The sequence below is a fragment of the Pan troglodytes genome, chromosome 6, assembly GCF_028858775.2.
Source record: "Pan troglodytes isolate AG18354 chromosome 6, NHGRI_mPanTro3-v2.0_pri, whole genome shotgun sequence".
NCBI lineage: Eukaryota > Metazoa > Chordata > Mammalia > Primates > Hominidae > Pan > Pan troglodytes.
Window position 1 is genome coordinate 72,834,143 of NC_072404.2, and position 7,239 is coordinate 72,841,381.

Genomic DNA, 7,239 nt, shown 5'->3' on the forward strand with positions numbered 1-7,239 from the left:
TGCCGGGTGCGGTGGCTCACGCCTATCCCAGCACTTTGGGAGGCCGAGGCGGGCAGATCACGAGGTCAGGAGATCGAGACAATCCTGGCTAACACGGTGAAACCCCATCTCTACTAAAAATACAAAAAATTAGCCAGGCGTGGTGGCGGGCACCTGTAGTTCCAGCTACTCGGGAGGCTGAGGCAGGAGAATGGCGTGAACCCAGGAGGCGGAGCTTGTAGTGAGCCGAGATCGCTCCACTGCACTCCAGCCTGGGCGACAGAGAGAGACTCCGTCTCAAAAAAAAAAAAAAGTGTTTATTCACTAATATCTTAGTTGGGATGACCAGAAAACAATCGACAACAACAACAAAAAGAAACAAAAAACTGGCCGGGTGTGGTGGCTCACGCCTGTAATCCCAGCACTTTGGGTGGCTGAGGCGGGTGGATCACGAGGTCAAGAGTTCGAGACTAGCCTGACCAACAGGGTGAAACCCCATCTCTACTAAAAATACAAAAATTAGCCAGGCGTGGTGGCGCATGCCTGTAATCCCAGCTACTCAGGAGGCTGAGGCAGGAGAATCACTTGAACCCGTGAGGCAGGGGTTGCAGTGAGCCAAAATTGAGCCACTTCACTCCAGCCTACCCAGGCTCTGTCACCCGACAGAGTGAGACTCTGTCTTAAAAAAAAAAAAAAAAAAAAAAGAGGGAGAGAGAGAAAAACTTCCATTAGGATTGTTAGGGTTTTCTAATATTGGCAACACAGTATTTGTGACCAAGCCCCTCCAGAGTCTTTCTGTGTGCTACTTTTGCAGTGATACTTCCCCTGCCTATGCTTTTTCCTAGGGCATCTGAGAATTAAGTGTTTTGAAATTAGCAATATGTTTGTCAGCAAGAATTGTGTTTTCAGTTAGACCCAATACTAAGTTTAATTTCTAATAAATTGTTGATGCATTGCAGTGATTTGATGACATCTGATGATTATAATATTTCTTATTCTGTCATTTGTGTTTAATAAAGATCATGCATCTTAAATTTTAGTATCCATAATATTTCATGAAAAAGAATATGAATGATGCCAAGAACTTCTCATAGCTTTAATGCAGCAACAATTGATCAAATGCTTTTTAATAAATGCTACAAATGAAGGCATAGCATCAAGTGATGAGTTTAATTACATCAATATTCACATTTCAAAAAATCTAAAATTCTTTCAATATAAAACAATAAACTTCAAATATAATTATAACTCTTCAAAGATCAAACTCTTGCTTCTTTTAGTCTTACATAAAAATAAATTATGTATTTTAACTTTTTTTTTGAGACAGAGTCTTGTTCTGTCGCTTAGGCTGGAGTGCAGTGGCACTATCTTGAGTCACCGTAACCTCCGCCTCCTGGGTTTAAATGATTCTCCTGCCTCAGCCTCTCGAGTAGCTGGGAGAACAGGTGCCACACCACTATGGTTCTGCTACATTTTTTTAATTTTTAGTAGAGACAGAATTTCATCATGTTTGCCAGGCTGGTCTTGAACTCCTGACCTCAAGTAATCCACCTGCCTTGGCCTCCGAAAGTGCTGGGATTACAGGCATGAGTCACCGAGCCCAGCCTTAACTTTGGATTAATCTCTATAATCAACACTCTGCTTAATGTCTAAAGTGTTGTATGTGCCTTAGTGATTTCTACTGTGAATTATCTGATGATTACTTTGGCTATATTTATTTTTTTACATTTACTGAATCTGAAAAAATCTCATTTAATGTGAACATTTTGCTGTTTTCTAAAAACATCGTTTAATGTGAACACTCTGATGTCTTCTGATATTTTTAGAACAGTTTTTCTTCATTTATTATATTTGTAGTGTCTGTCTCCAATACAAATTCTCTAAAGTTGAATAAAGTGTGAGCAACTGTTTGAGGATTTCTCTCCAGTATAATTTCTCCTGTGTACAAGAAGATCCATGATATAAGTGAAGGCATTGAACTCGTCTTTGTATTTGCAAAGTTGTTCTTCACTAAAATTTTTTGCAATCTAAGGCTTGTATTTTGTAAAATGTCTTTAGACAGTAATTACATTTATAACACTACTAGTCGGTATGAACTCTTCCATATCAAGTAAGATAACAGGTATTACAGACATTGCCACATTCTTCACATCTGTAAAATTTTTCTCAGGTTTAAATTTCCTCATATACAGTAAGGTGTAAGAACTGGTAAAAGGCTTTGGCACATTCTTTACATTTGTATGGTTTCTATTTGGTATGAGTTGCCTTATGATTAGCAAGATTTGAGTGTTAAAGGCTTTGTCCCACTCTATACATTTTCAGGGTTTCCCTCCAGTATGAATGTTCTTATGTTCATTAAGGTGTGAGCTCTGATTAAAGGCTTTGCCACATTCTTTACATTTGTAGAATTTCTCTCCAGGCTGAGTTATCTGATGTCTAGTAAGGTATGAAAACCATATAAAAGCTCTGCCACATATTACCCATTTATACGGTTTCACTGCAGTATGAATGTCCTTACGTTGAGTAAAGTATAGAAACAATTTAAAGGCCACACTCTTCACATTTGTAGGGTTTCTCTCCACTACAAAGTATTACACGTTTAGTAAAAGTTGAAGACTGTGACTATGTCACATTTGTCACATTTATAGATTTCTCTCCAGGATGAATTCTCTTATGTTGAGTAAGGGATGAGGACCACTTAAAGACTCTGCCACATCTTTCACATTCGCTGAGTTTCTTTTCAGCATAAATTCTCTTAATAATAGAAAGGGTAGAGCAAGATTTAACCACTTGGCTACATTCATTACATTTGCAATGTTTCTCTCCAATATGACTTCCCTTATTTTCAGTTAAGTGTGAGCACTTATTAAAGCCTTTGGCACATTATTTACATTTGTGGGGATTCCATCCGGTATTGATTCTCTGATGTTGACTTACAATTTAAGACATTTAAAATAATCTGTTACTTTTTTTACATTTAAAATCTTTCTCTCCAATATGTCCAGCATGTCTTATGTCTATTTATTATTGAAGATTTACTAAAGACTTTCACACATTTATTACATTGAAAGATTTTGCTATGAATAGTGGATGAACATTGGTTAAGTCCATTGTAACATGCCCCATACACTCACCCACACTTTTTCAGTCTTTTCTTACGTGTAAATTCTGAAGATTGCAGTTTCCATGTCTTCTCAGTATTACACTTTGGAATTAATGTATTTTGCTTTGCTTTGGCAATTTATCTTCAGTGAAATAGAAGACACCATTGGAAGAAAGAAAAAAAAAGTATCCCACTTACTAGACTCAGGTGAATATGCTTTACACATCTAATGTATAAAGTTCTACCAAGTACCTGAGCAAGATGGCATAATAAAATACCACAGGTCTTTATATACATACACACGTAACAAGAATATACTTAATGAAATTCCATTGTAATAATTCTAAAAATTAAGAGTTTGCAGCACTACAGGTTAGCACAATGCCAAGAGCCAAATAGAAGAAGGAAAGTGTGTTACATTTACCCATTACAACCCTTCTTCCTCTCCAATGCAGCATGATGCCTCTAGAAGTAAATTTCTGACTTCTCCCTCAAGAGAGAAAGAAAATACTGGCAGAGATGTCCATACTTCTAGCTTTTAGGGAACTTTTTAAAGACTGATTTTTGTCTCCTATAACACAAAGTGCTAAAAGGAATGGTGCTATACTTTGAATGACAGGCTGCTTCTGCTGAGAGCAAAGATAAATAATTCTCACAGCAGTACAGAGAGGTCAGTATCACAAATAAACAACAGGTATAGCAAGTGATTATAGTCTCTTAAGAAGAAACACAGACAAACTTCATTAATTTAAAAAATGTACAAACAATTCCAGGGTAGACACATCCTGAAGAACAAGTTTGAGAGGGTTCTAGAATCTCTAGCTTGGTCAACTGGTATCAGACTCCCTCATGACAAAGCCACTTTATAAATACTGTGACAAAAAGCTTTTTGTAAATGCACAAATTTCAATAAAAGTTTACAACATATACAAAGTTTCACCATGATATGGCCCTCAAAACCCTCTATAAATATCCATATATCAATCCTAAAGAAATGGAGAAATACCAATTACCTGAAAAATTCAAAATAACTATCTGAGTGATGTTCAATGCATAAAATGGGAAAACAGACAAGTAAATGAAAGCAGGAAAATGAGAATATCAGCCAAAAGATTAAAAGTATAAAAAGAAACAAAAACTACGGAGCTAAAGAATATATTAAGATATAATGACTGAAAAATCCTCAAACATAAAGAAAACACTTGTAAAAAATCAAGAAGCTTAACATACTTTAGGATAAACACAAAGTGACTCATAACAAGACAGATTATAAACAAAAATTTTAAAGTCATAGATAGGCTGGGTGTGGTGGCTCATGCCTGTAATCCCAGCACTTTGGGAGGCTGAGGCAGGCAGATCACCTGAGGTCAGGAGTTCAAGACCAGCCCAGCCAACATGGTGAAACCCTGTCTCTACTAATAATACCTTTAATCTCAGCTACTCCGGAGGCTGAGGCAGGAGAATTGCTTGAACCTGGGAAGTGAAGGTTGCGGTGAGCCAAGATTGCACCACTGCACTCCAGCCTGGGCAACAGAATGAGATTCTGTCGGAGAGGAGAGGAGAGGAGAGGGGAGGGGAGGGGAGGGGAGGGGGAGTCATAGACAAATACGGAATCTTGGAAGCAGCAAAAGAAATCTAATGTGTTGTCTATAAGTTTGTTACAATGAGATTGGCAGTGGTTTTATCCACAGAGTCCCTACAGGCCAGAAAAAAAAGTTGAGAAACACAGTTAAAGTCCTGAAAGAGAAAAATTTCCAAGGAAGAATACTATAACCAGAAAAATTCTTCTTCAAAATGAAAAAAAAATTACAAGATAACCAAATGCTCATTAATATTCACATTTCAAAAAATCTAAAATTATTTCCATGTAAAACAATAAACTTTATTTTTTATTTTTTTAAATTATTATTATACTTTAAGTTCTATGATACATGTGCACAATGTGCAGGTTTGTTACATATGTATACATGTGCCATGTTGATGTGTTGCACCTGTTAATTTGTCATTTACATTAGGTATATCTCCTAATGCTATCCCTCCCCTCTTCCCCCACCCCACGACAGGTCCCAGTGTGTGAGGTTCCCCACCCTGTGTCCAAGTGTTCTCATTGTTCAATTCCCACCTATGAGTGAGAACATATGGTGTTTGGTTTTCTGCCCTTGCGATAGTTTGCTCAGAATAATGGTTTCCAGCTTCATCCATGTCCCTACAAAGGACATGAACTCATCCTTTTTTATGGCTGCATAGTATTCCATGGTGTATATGTGCCACATTTTCTTAATCTAGTCTATCATTGATGGACATTTGGGTTAGTTCCAAGTCTTTGCTATTGAACAATAAACTTTAAATATAATTACAACTCTTCAAAAATCAAAATCTTGCTTCCTTTAGTCTTACATAAAAATAAATTCTGTATTTTAACTTTTTTTTTGAGACAGAGTCTCGCTCTGTCGCTTAGGCTGGACTGCAGTGCCACTATCTTGAGTCACCGCAACCTCTGCCTCCCGGGTTTAAATGAGTCTCAAAATAAACAAATATTGGCCAGGCACAGTGGCTCACGTCTGTAATCCCAGCACTTTGGGAGGCCGAGGCGGGTGGATCACGAGGTCAGGAGATGGAGGCCATCCTGGCTAACTCAGTGACACCCCGTCTCTACTAAAAATACAAAAAATTAGCCGGGCGTGGTGGCAGGAGCCTGTAGTCCCAGCTACTCAGGAGGCTGAGGCAGGAGAATGGTGTGAACCCAGGAGGCGGAGCTTGCAGTGAGAAGAGATAGCGCGACTGCACTCCAGCCTGGGTGACAGAGCAAGGCTCTGTCTCAAATAAATAAATAAATAAATAAATAAATAAATAAATAAGTGCATCACCAGTAGACCTGCCCTACTGAAAGTGCTAAAGGGAGTCCCTTCCTTTGAAAATAAAATGCTAGAAAACAACACATCATATGAAAATACATAACTCTCTGGAAAAGCCATATACGTAACACACATATAAAACTGTGCAGTGATAAAATGATGATGCAGCAAACACTGACTGTACTCATAAACATGATAGACAAAAGAACAAATATAATTATAAACACCTGTTAATATAAAAAGATACAATTAGTGACATCAATAACAAAGTTGAGGGCAGATGTAGTTTAAAAAAATTGGGGCCGGGTGCGGTGGCTCACGCCTGTAATCCCAGCACTTTGGGAGGCCAAGGTGGGCAGATCACTTGAGGTCAGGAGTTCAAGACCAGCCTGGCCAACGTGGTGAAACCCAGTCTCTAGTAAAAATATAAAAATTAGCTGGGTGTGTTGGCACGTGCCTGTAATGCCAGCTACTCGGGAGGCTGAGGCAGAATTGCTTGAACCCAGGAGGTGGAGGTTGCAGTGAGCTGAGATCGCACTGCATTCCAGCCTGGGTGAAGAAGCAAGACTCCATCTCAAAAAAAAAAAAAAAAAAATTGGATGCAACTGAAGATCTTTCCAGTTTAAAATATATTGTTGTAACTTTAAGAGGTCTTATGTAATGTCCGTGGTAAACATAAATAAACTACCTAGAAAAATATTCCGTAAAAAATGAGAAAGGAACTAAAATCTGTCAATATGAAAACAAATGAGACAGCAAAGAAGACAAAGTGAAAGAAAAAGAGAACACAATAGTTACAATAATCAAATAAAAAAATTAATAACATGGCAATAGTAAGTCATCTTCTTTCAGAATATTATTTAAATATTTAGGAACTAACTTTCCCAAATAACAATCATATATTATAAAAAAATTTTTTTAAATTGCATTAAAAGCTCCAACTATATTCTGTGTACAACAGTTTCACTTTAGATCTAATGACAAAAATAGACTAAAAGTGGTAGTATAAAAAAAGATATTTCAGGCTGGGCGCAGTGGCTCATACCTGTAATCCCAGCACTTTCCGAGGCCAAGGTGGGTGGATCACCTGATGTCAGGAGTTCGAGACCAGCCTGGCCAACATGGTGAAACTCTGTCTCTACAAAAAATACAAAAATTAGTAGGGTGTGGTGGTGAGTGTGTGTAATCCCAGCTACTCGAGAGGCTGAGGCATGAGCATTGCTTGAACCTGGGAGGTGGAGGTTGCAGAGAGCCGAGATCACGCCACTACACTCCAGCATGGGAGAAAAAGCAAGACTCCAT